Source organism: Cydia splendana, chromosome Z (assembly GCF_910591565.1).
Source record: "Cydia splendana chromosome Z, ilCydSple1.2, whole genome shotgun sequence".
NCBI lineage: Eukaryota > Metazoa > Arthropoda > Insecta > Lepidoptera > Tortricidae > Cydia > Cydia splendana.
The window spans coordinates 44,491,919-44,502,410 of NC_085987.1; the positions used below are offsets into that span (position 1 = coordinate 44,491,919).

At 39.3% G+C, this 10,492-nt stretch overlaps 1 long non-coding RNA gene across 1 annotated transcript; it reads left to right on the forward strand.

The window, feature by feature from the left end:
• The first annotated feature begins 691 nt into the window (after positions 1-691).
• LOC134804551 (uncharacterized) lies at positions 692-8,111 on the forward strand. Its single transcript, XR_010146138.1, has 3 exons — positions 692-761; positions 1,770-1,847; positions 6,829-8,111. It is a non-coding gene; the product is annotated as an uncharacterized LOC134804551 (long non-coding RNA).
• Positions 8,112-10,492: the final 2,381 nt, after the last annotated feature.

Here is a 10,492-nt window from a genome sequence, read left to right on the forward strand (position 1 = left end):
AGTGAGTAATATGACCTGTCACATGTACCACCTCAAGTACCTCAAGGTGTACCTCGCGCAGCTGTAAGAGAACAATCCGAGTAGTCTGCGCGTTCATATGTACCACCATCGCAAGCAGGCTGCGTATCTCGCGCAACTCCAGCCTGAGAACCAGTGAGTAATATGAGCTGTCACATGTACCACCTCAAGTACCTCAAGGTGTACCTCGCGCAGCTGTAAGAGAACAATCCGAGTAGTCTGCGCGTTCATATGTACCACCATCGCAAGCAGGCTGCGTATCTCGCGCAACTCCAGCCTGAGAACCAGTGAGTAATATGACCTGTCACATGTACCACCTCAAGTACCTCAAGGAGTACCTCGCGCAGCTGTAAGAGAACAATCCGAGTTGTCTGCGCGTTCACATGTACCACCATCGCAAGCAGGCTGCGTATCTCGCGCAACTCCAGCCTGAGAACCAGTGAGTAATATGAGCTGTCACACGTACCACCTCAAGTACCTCAAGGAGTACCTCGCGCAGCTGTAAGAGAACAATCCGAGTAGTCTGCGCGTTCATATGTACCACCATCGCAAGCAGGCTGCGTATCTCGCGCAACTCCAGCCTGAGAACCAGTGAGTAATATGAGCTGTCACATGTACCACCTCAAGTACCTCAAGGAGTACCTCGCGCAGCTGTAAGAGAACAATCCGAGTAGTCTGCGCGTTCATATGTACCACCATCGCAAGCAGGCTGCGTATCTCGCGCAACTCCAGCCTGAGAACCAGTGAGTAATATGAGCTGTCACATGTACCACCTCAAGTACCACAAGGAGTACCTCGCGCAGCTGTAAGAGAACAATCCGAGTTGTCTGCGCGTTCACATGTACCACCATCGCAAGCAGGCTGCGTATCTAGCGCAACTCCAGCCTGAGAACCAGTGAGTAATATGAGCTGTCACATGTACCTACCGCCTCAAGTACCTCAAGGAGTACCTCGCGCAGCTGTAAGAGAACCATCCGAGTAGTCTGCGCGTTTATATGTAAGTACCATTATCGCAAGCAGGCGGCGCATCTCTGAAAACCACTGAGCAACATGATTGGTATGCATGTATGTGTCGGCGGCCGATCTTAAAAACAGGCAGATCATGAAATTCCTAGGCATATCGTGAATCGTGAAAATCAGCTCCCTGAGTCGACGGGGCTCCTATTTCTGGACAGTATGCCCTTTGGGCATCTGAAGCAATCTAACGGACCCATCCTACCTATCTACATATAGGTTTAATATGAGTACCGTCAAAACATTACACAGGAACTTTACGATCGGCCTGATTTTGCGACCGGCCGCCGACATGTGTACACCGCTCAACACCAGACCTCACTCCCTTTACACACTCACGAATCTCGCGAGTTAGACGCGGTGCCCACCTCGTTCTAGTTATTTTCTTAATCCCTTTGAGTTCCACGGACCCGATGTCGCGTCCGCGATGACCATCAAAATTCAATTCTGAATTGAAAATCTTCTTTTATGACTAGCTATGGAACTCCAGGAATTAAAGTGTGAAGCAGACTGAAAATGCTTCCTCCTATAAAAGGTATAATATCGCATGTTTTTTTGCATGATTTATAGTTACATTGCGTTTTTTTGCATCAGTACCTTTTTTATTTCGCAGTGGTTATTTCAAGTGTCCATGGGCGGCGGTAATCGCTTACCATCAGGCGAATCGTCTGCTAGTTTGCCTCCTATACTATAAAAAAACTGACATGAGATCTAACTTCCTTTGCCACTTGTTACAGCGTACCGAACGTCGATGACAAGGTGTGGCGCGCCGAGGGACCCTACGGACCAGTAGATTACAAGTTCAATCCTGACGCGTAAGTATAAATCAATATTCACTTTAATAACTCAATTGAGTCGCTTAACTTCAAACTCGGGTACCTATATCCATCTGTCAGATTATGCGATATTGGTAATTTGGTATTAAGACTAATAATAAAGGCAGGCCTATGGAACTCTCCGCGCGAGCTCGGATTTATACCTACGAATCTGTTACCGTTCACGGTAGAAAAGCAAGCCAGATGGTTACCACACGCGCTCACGCACGCACGTCATCGCGCGCCGCACTGTAAATTTTTACGATAATTACAAGCTACGTATCTTGAATTTATTTAATGAAACATGTAGTGTTTATTACGACAAATGTATAGTTAGATTATCTAACTGGATACTGGATTAACTAACTAGATAATCTTCTGCTAAAAAAAATTATTTTAGTCAGTACCGGTGGGAGAGGGGTAGGGGGGTTGGGGCTTATTCCACCAACTATTAACATTTCAATGAAAACAAACTTCGTAAGAATTTTATGTTTATTTATATGTCAAATGCTAACAAAAACGGTCCACTTTATAGCAAGATCAGTAAACAACATTGCTATAGGTAATAGGGTATTTGACAGTATTAAAATTAAATTATTTTACACCATGCATGAAATAAAGCACCAGAAGATTAATAGAGAAACGCAGCAGTTATTTTTAGACACAATTTCAATTTTAAAACCCTTATAAAACTATAAAGAGTAGGTGATTTGATTGTGACTTCACATGCTAGTGTTTCATATAAACCGGTTTAACCGGTTAACCCCGGGTTAGTAAAATGGTGCAAGAGGCCCTTATAGAAAAAGGTACAAATTTAAATTAAGGGTTTTAAATTCGGCCCTACGCGGAGCACGGCCTTCGGCCTTCGCATTTAGACACTTGTACTAAGAGTTCTGTGTTAAAGCACTAACATCCTGGATGCCTCGGGCCTTCGTCCCTACGCGGAGCTCGGCCTTCGGCCTTCGCATTTAGACACTTATACTATTGTTCTGTGATTAAGCACTTAAATCCTGGACGCTTCGGGCCTTCGGCCCTACGCGGAGCTCGGCCTTCGGCCTTCGCATTTAGACACTTGTACTAATAGTTCTGTGTTAAAGCACTAACATCCTGGACGGTTCGGGCCTTCGGCCCTACGCGGTCCTCGGCCTTCGGCCTTCGCATTTAGACACTTGTACTATTGTTCTGTGCTAAAGCACTGACATCCTGGACGCTTCGTGCCTTCGGCCCTACGCAGAGCCCGGCCTTCGGCCTTCGCATTTAGACACTTGTACTATTGTTCTGTGTTTAAGCACTGACATCCTGGACGCTTCGGGCCTTCGGCCCTACGCGGAGCTTGGCCTTCGGCCTTCGCATTAGCTGTCCACACCACGTTTCACGCCTACCTTAGCGGCTGTGTCCCTGATACAGCCTACCTCCATGTTTTTTTATTCATTTAGCGCAAACGAATACTCGAGAGTAGATAAATACGAAAAAAATATATAGTAATAATGTGTAGTTACTTAATGAAAACTAATTGAATTTTGTATGAAAAATTGACCAACCTTAAATGATGATTTTGAATGATAAATTCAATAACATTCATTTGGATTTGATTTGGTTTGATTTTGTTTGATATCTTTTATTCTTCGGGTTGTTGTGGTGAAAAAAATTGTGTTTAGTGGAACACCCCCGAGTGCGGGGGCAAATTTTGTTTAACCCTCGTGCTTTGAAACCCGCGCAACGCTTCAATTTTGGAATCTTTCGCTTGCTAGGGTATCAATTTTAGCACATGCGTATAAACAACAATTTTGTCCCTTGTAAAACAAATAACTATAGTAGGTTAGTGCTCTACATTCTACATTCTATTAATGTATTAATATTTTGGTACTGTAAGTACTAGTTCTAACATTTGCCTATAAGTTTGATTATACGTGAATTTATTAATACCTGAATCTCATAAACAGGACAAGTGTGTAAAGAAACAGATAAACTAGAGGTACTGGAAAATATCAAAATCAAAACATTGGAACGTAAACATATGTGACAAACACATGCGTTGCCTGTACTTTAAATAGTGGTAGAAATTAGGTGAGCTGACTTTGAGTGCACGTCAACGTATATTTAACTTATTTCCTTAGGCTTACGTGGGCACACAAAATCAAAAATATTTTCTAGTATCAAAACTATTATTCCTACTACACGAAGTGTGATCACTGTGATCAGCCCGATATTTTTGAATTTGTGTAATATTTCAGTAGCCAGACTCTAATATAAGGCATTGGTAAACGCGCCAAAGCGTCTGTGCATAGCAAATATACTTGGTCAAGAAAATCTTGTCAGTAGAAAAAGGCGGCAAATTAAAAAAAATGTAGGCGCGAAGGATTATCGGCTCATAGAAAATTTTAATTTCGCGCCTTTTTCTACTGACAAACTAAAGTCGACTTTGCCGTATAAAAAATAGGTCGCGAAGTGCGGAGTTTATGGTCAGACAAAAATTAAAAAGATAAAAACATTGCAGTCTCGATTTTGGGATTGCAATGTTGCATACAAATTCCATTATTTGTCGAGTTCCAATCTTTTTAAAAGTTTAAATGGCCATATCAAATGAAGGCACAGGCCCATTAAACAGCCAAACAGATGATTAGTAATCATTATTATAATGTTGGTACCGCGGCTATTTAGCTGCCTCAAATAGCTTGGCGTATTTACGGCAGAAAAATACACTTTTATTTTAAAATTAAAATTTAAAAAATAAAAACGCGGCAAAGCAAACTTTTTCAATTGTTTCCACTTTTTTCTGTGAAAATATATACGTAAGAATGATGCTTATGTAAAATTAGGGTTGCCAACCGTACTATATTATATAGTATTGTACTATATTTTGGCTTCCTGTACTATATACTTTTGGAAAAATATAATAGTACGCTAAAATACTATATTTCCGATTAAACGTATATTACACTCATGTTTAGTATTTTATCTAAAAGTACTATATTTTTTTGAAATGTACTATATTTTTGATGCCTTATTCTGGAAAATACTATATTCCACCAAAAAAAAAGTTGGCAACCCTATGTAAAATATTCCTATTATATTTCTATTTCTTGCACCATTTTTGAGAAAAGCACTATACAGGGTGGAAAGGCACGACGATCCTTCCCGGAAGTATTAGGTCTTTTAAGTGATACAGAGACTATTGGTAATGGTAAGAATCGTTAATTGAGTAAAAAATAAAAATTGCAAAAATACTACTTTTTAACTGTGGTGATAACCCTATAGCATGTGCACATGACGGCTAGATTAAGGATCTCCGTCGGGAAAGCTCGGGACTTTACACTTTTTTCCGATCGTTGACAGTATCGCAATGATGTATGAATGACGCATAAATGTCAAATAAATCAAATGCATGCAAAAATATTACAAACAATTTTATTACTTTCTTAGATAATTACTTTTTTTCCAATATTTAATACTATCTTCTTTTCACATACGGTGTTCAAATGTACCTCCGTGTATTACAACGCCGCCGCAGCCCGTACCCGAGTATGTCGATGCACATGCGATATAGTGTATGCTCTTCGTCATTTATCCTCCGCAGAAAGCACCAATTAGCCTTTGTCTCATTTCGTCCGCAGTTTCACATTCCGTTTGGTTTGGTACACCATATCTTTTACACAGCCCCACAAATTTAAATAGCCACGAGCATCAACAACATCAACATTTTTATTTGAAGAATATGAAATTCAATAAGTATAGTTCAATGAAAATTTAATTTCAAACATCAGACGTCTTGTCTATTTCCTACCACGCAAGAAGGTTTGTTAGTTTGGTATTGAAGAAGTATTTATTCTTGATTTATTCTTAGTATTTCATTTTTGCAAGTTCATTTGGTGCAACTAACACAACCTACTTGTTATTTTTAATTATTTTAGATAGTTTCCAATTATTCGAAAATAATTTTGTGAAACGTGTTAAGAAACTAAAACCTTTTTATCAGTCAAGGAAACCAGAGATATTTATAAGACGATTGCGTACTTTTGAGTGGTTGTCAATGTCACCATTTGAACTGTCGTTGTAAACAATGTTGTGGTTAGTATTATTAATATTAAGGAATAACATAACTATTTCATTCAAGTATTGAACAAGTGGAACCACTAAGAAAGCGAAAATCCTGCAATGATTCTTACCGTGCTGTAAGCAGACCTAAAAATGGTTAGATGGCATCAAATTAGCATAATTTCCTGTCGAATACTGATTGTTTACAAGTAAGTTCATTGACCCTGTCACCTGTTAGGGTTAGAACAAAGTAGTTTTTTGCGTGGATGTTTAAAAGGTCATAATTTAGAAACGGTTGCCCATATTAACATAGTTTCTATGGAGAAAATATAGAGCTTAGGCTAAACTATCTCCCATTTCCGGAAAGGATCGTCGTGCCTTTCCACCCTGTATATGACTCGGCTGGAAGGCTACTTGCTGCAAGTAGCTACTTCCGAGCCTCGACAATAATGTACTATTATTAGCGTCCACAGCAAACGAGGCACTTAGCATGCATTATGTCTTTACCTCCAAACACCGTTCCCATTTTCCTCTTTGGATATTATCATTATTATTAACTTACGAGTTTTTTAAAATGTGTTATGCGAATGTAGCCCTCGATCTTAGAATAAAGCTTTTGCGAATTCTCATTAGGAAATTTTGTATTTTTCAATTTATAACTGATTTTCGTATGCATTGCATTTCTACAAGATCAATTGTTAAAACATTTGGCAACAAAAGTAGCTTCTGAACGAATTATTAAACATAGTGAGTTAATCAAGACAAAACAATTCTTTTTTAAATATTTTGCTTGTTTCGCAAGCGTTAAAGGCTAGTTTACACGAGTGCATTTGTCAGCAATTAACATATAAACACTCACAAATCACTCACTCAGAAAAAATCTGTACAAATAGGGTTTATTTCGCCTGAATAAATGATTTATTTATTTATTTTATTCACATTCCAGGTTTCAATCCCCAATGCCGCTGCCGGCCGCCGAAGCGCCAGCCAAACCGGAACCGGACGCGGAGACCGCATGATGCCGGTGGGACGAGCTGGCCACGCCCGACCAGCTGTACCGCGTCTTCACGCAGCAGAGCCGGTGGGTGCGCAGCGTGTTCACCATCAGGGGTTAGGGGGCGATGCCTCCTTTAGGGGGCTTTGCCCCTTTAGGGGGACACCACGTAAAAAAAGGTTAATAACCATTAGTGTCTTTAGACGGCTCACACAAGTTCACACCTCAAGGGTATAGGTTTATTTGACGCCCCCTCTAGGGGGACATGACTCGAAATCTCGTCTACTTATGTGGCAGACTGTCCATTTTTCTAGAAATATCTGTTACCAAGCTATCTCTCCATGGCATTTGTAATGATAAAGCGTGGTAACGTTATCATTAATTTCATGTTTATAATGACACAATATGAACTGTAGGTGGCAGCACCTGCCTATTTGCATTAAAAGTTAATGTCGTGACGTGATAATGTCTGTTTAAGATTTGCGCCAAGAGGTGGCAGGCCTTTAATTGCGTACGGTCATCATCATCATATGAAGCTCTCTAAAAACTTTGTGACTGCTAAACAATTGTATTTAATATTTGACAACGCCCTTAAAACCCTTGGTGTGTGAATCTTGAAACAACATTCCATATTTATAAGATTAATAATTCTCAAACTATTCTCTTAGATACGAGGTGAAATTATTATTTATACGTTTTTATACATTCCAAAAAAAATCTGATTTATCGAAATCAAACATTCCCTAGCCATTACATATTCAGCTTTATAAAAGGTAACGTAGTACAGTCGCCATCAGATATATCGGAGCGGTCAAGGCGCTCACAAATATCGGAACACGCCTCTATTGTCAAGGCGTTAGAGTGCGTGTTCAGGTATTGTGAACACCTCGGCCGCTCCGATATATCTGATGGCGACTGTACATCAAATATAACGTAGCATTTAATTTTAGTTTATTATTATTTAAAATTATGTTCGTATTTTGAGATCCGGTACGTATTTTTGAACAAAAAACTGTTGTAGTACCACTCAACTCCCAAAGACTGACGCAATCGTGAACAAAAATATCGTGCCTAATATAACCTCAAATTTATCCACTTAGTGCATAATTGTTTTCCATCCTATTTCTCGGAAACGTTCGTATTTGTCATACTAATTCAGTCCCCCTCAGTACTTATAGTACCGAGACTGACTGAACTAGCATGACACGTTCGTACGTTTCCGTGAAAATACTCCTTCTTCCTCCTTGACCTTTTCCCATTTACTTGGGGTCGGCCTTTCTTGTCCTTTTCCTCCATAATCCACGATTTTTGGCTATTTCTGCGTCTGTATTTACATCTTTCATGTCTTTTTCGACTGTCGTCAGCCAGGTGGCAGGTGGTCTTCCTTTTCCTCGTTTTTGTGTCGGCATATTTAAGGCTATCTTAACCATATGATCTTCTGGGCGACGTAGAATATGCCCGTACCACCGGAGACGATTTTTTTTAAGTTTATCAGATATTGGTGCGACTTTGAAACTCCCTTTAATAAAGTCGTTACGGATTTTATCCAACAGTGTGACTCCTCCCGACCAACGTAACATGCGCATTTCTGCAACATGCATTTTATTTATTTGTTGTTTACATGTTGCCCAGCATTCCGAGCCGTATAAGAGAGCGGGTCTTATTGCACTTTTATAGATTTTCCCTTTTACTTTTATTGGCATTTTCTTATCGCATATTACGCCAGTCAGTTCTCTCCATTTTTGCCAACCTACTGTGGTTCTATGTGTGACATCTTTATCGATCTTGCCATCGTTGCTGATAATGGATCCGTGAAAATACGATGGAAAATAATTATGCACTACATCTTTACCGCTATTGCTTTCGTACAAAGATTCATTGGTTGTATAAGATGTGCAAAGTTATGGCCAAAAGTAGACAGTTGAAGAAGCTTGTGGTATAGGTATGGGTACAAACAGCAACATTGGAGGACCTTATGCCTTTTGCAATAAGGTCTACGAACTGTCAGTTAACAGTGTGGGCGGGAGTTGAAGCCACGCACTCAACAACATATCACGTTAAGGTGAGATTCCATTAAATGCGGCACAAGCGTTTTCAGTACAACAATGCTGCGCAGACTTGTGGAATCCCGACTTTATGACGGGGAGTTTTTGAAATTAGTATTCTTTTTTTACCGATAGCAAGTTGAACTGCCAACTGCAAGATTAAGCAAAAAACCTTGTACAAAAGGTTTTATTTTTTATTTTAACTAGCTTTACCCTCTTCCAGGCCGCACCAAACTACAAGGTTTTTTCCAAAAAATGCAAATATATTAAGATTTATGCAATTATGATGATTCATTTAATGATAAGTAACATTTCCCGAAAGACCAATCGAATATGAACCTTAAATCGGATTCCTAAGGTTGAAATTTTACTGGCGAGTATGTGGTCGCTAGGTGCACTATGCCTGGAAAAGGGTTAATATCGTGCGCTCAAGTCACATGCACTCATTCAATACTGTTTTTGTTATTAGTACTCTGTGTGGGTGTGTAGCTGTGTATAATCAATGATTACTAATTATTCACCTCAACACTTGGCGATATAACTATACCTGAATTTATTGTCAAACATAAATAAATTTCTTTTCATAAATTTCTGTTATATATGTTTTAGTGAGAGCTGTTAAGGAAATAAGTGAATGTCCTTAGTGTGTCTCTGTAAACTTATCTCCTGCTCACTTATTTCTGTTTGCTTTCCAAATAAATAAATAAAATAAAAATAAACTTTTGTCAACCAGAGTTAACGCATAACGTACGGAGGTGTACAGCGACATCTACATTAGCAGTCAAATTCGAAAGACTTTACACATCTAATACAATCAATAACTTTTGCTGTATATGTAATTATGTATGTATATTATAAATAGTTCACCACTAATTTTGGTGATTCAGATTTAGGTAAGTTTAGGGAAATATTAACCTTTTGAACGCCAAGAACACCTAAAGGTGTCGTTACTAGTCGTGCCCACCGCGCCAAGGACCACTATATTATAGGTGTTATGGCGGACGCTGTCAAAGTAACCTTCACACTTACGAGTAGCGGGTTTACATTAGCTCGCTTGTGCCCGGGATCTTGGCGTTTGACGAGTGATCTTAAATCTTTGTAGTTATGACATAAAGCGTTCAAAGGGTTAAATATGCACTCATTAACCCACACCACAAAGTGAATAATAGTGGTGAATATAACATTGTACATTTTTATGATAGGCACGGTACAGTCAGCAGCAGAAGCTGCTATGCGGGCCAGGTGTTCAAAATGATCTTGACGCGACTTTATTGTTAAGAGAATAAGAGCGTGTCAAGGTAATTTTGAACACCTCGCCCGCTTAGCAACTTCTGCTGCTGACTGTATGTATTTTGTTTCGAAAAAGCGCAGGGTGTTCGTAAGTACTTATTGTATGTTATCAAAATATTTTTTGATACGTTAGTTTTGTATATGCAACGAAAATACTGATCATGAAAGCTTATGGTCAAAGGCCTTTTAGAGTACAATAATCGCTAAATTATAGTCTTATTTGATTGGTGAATACATTGAATGATTCATTTCTATTTGCAGATTTAGTGCATAATTATTTT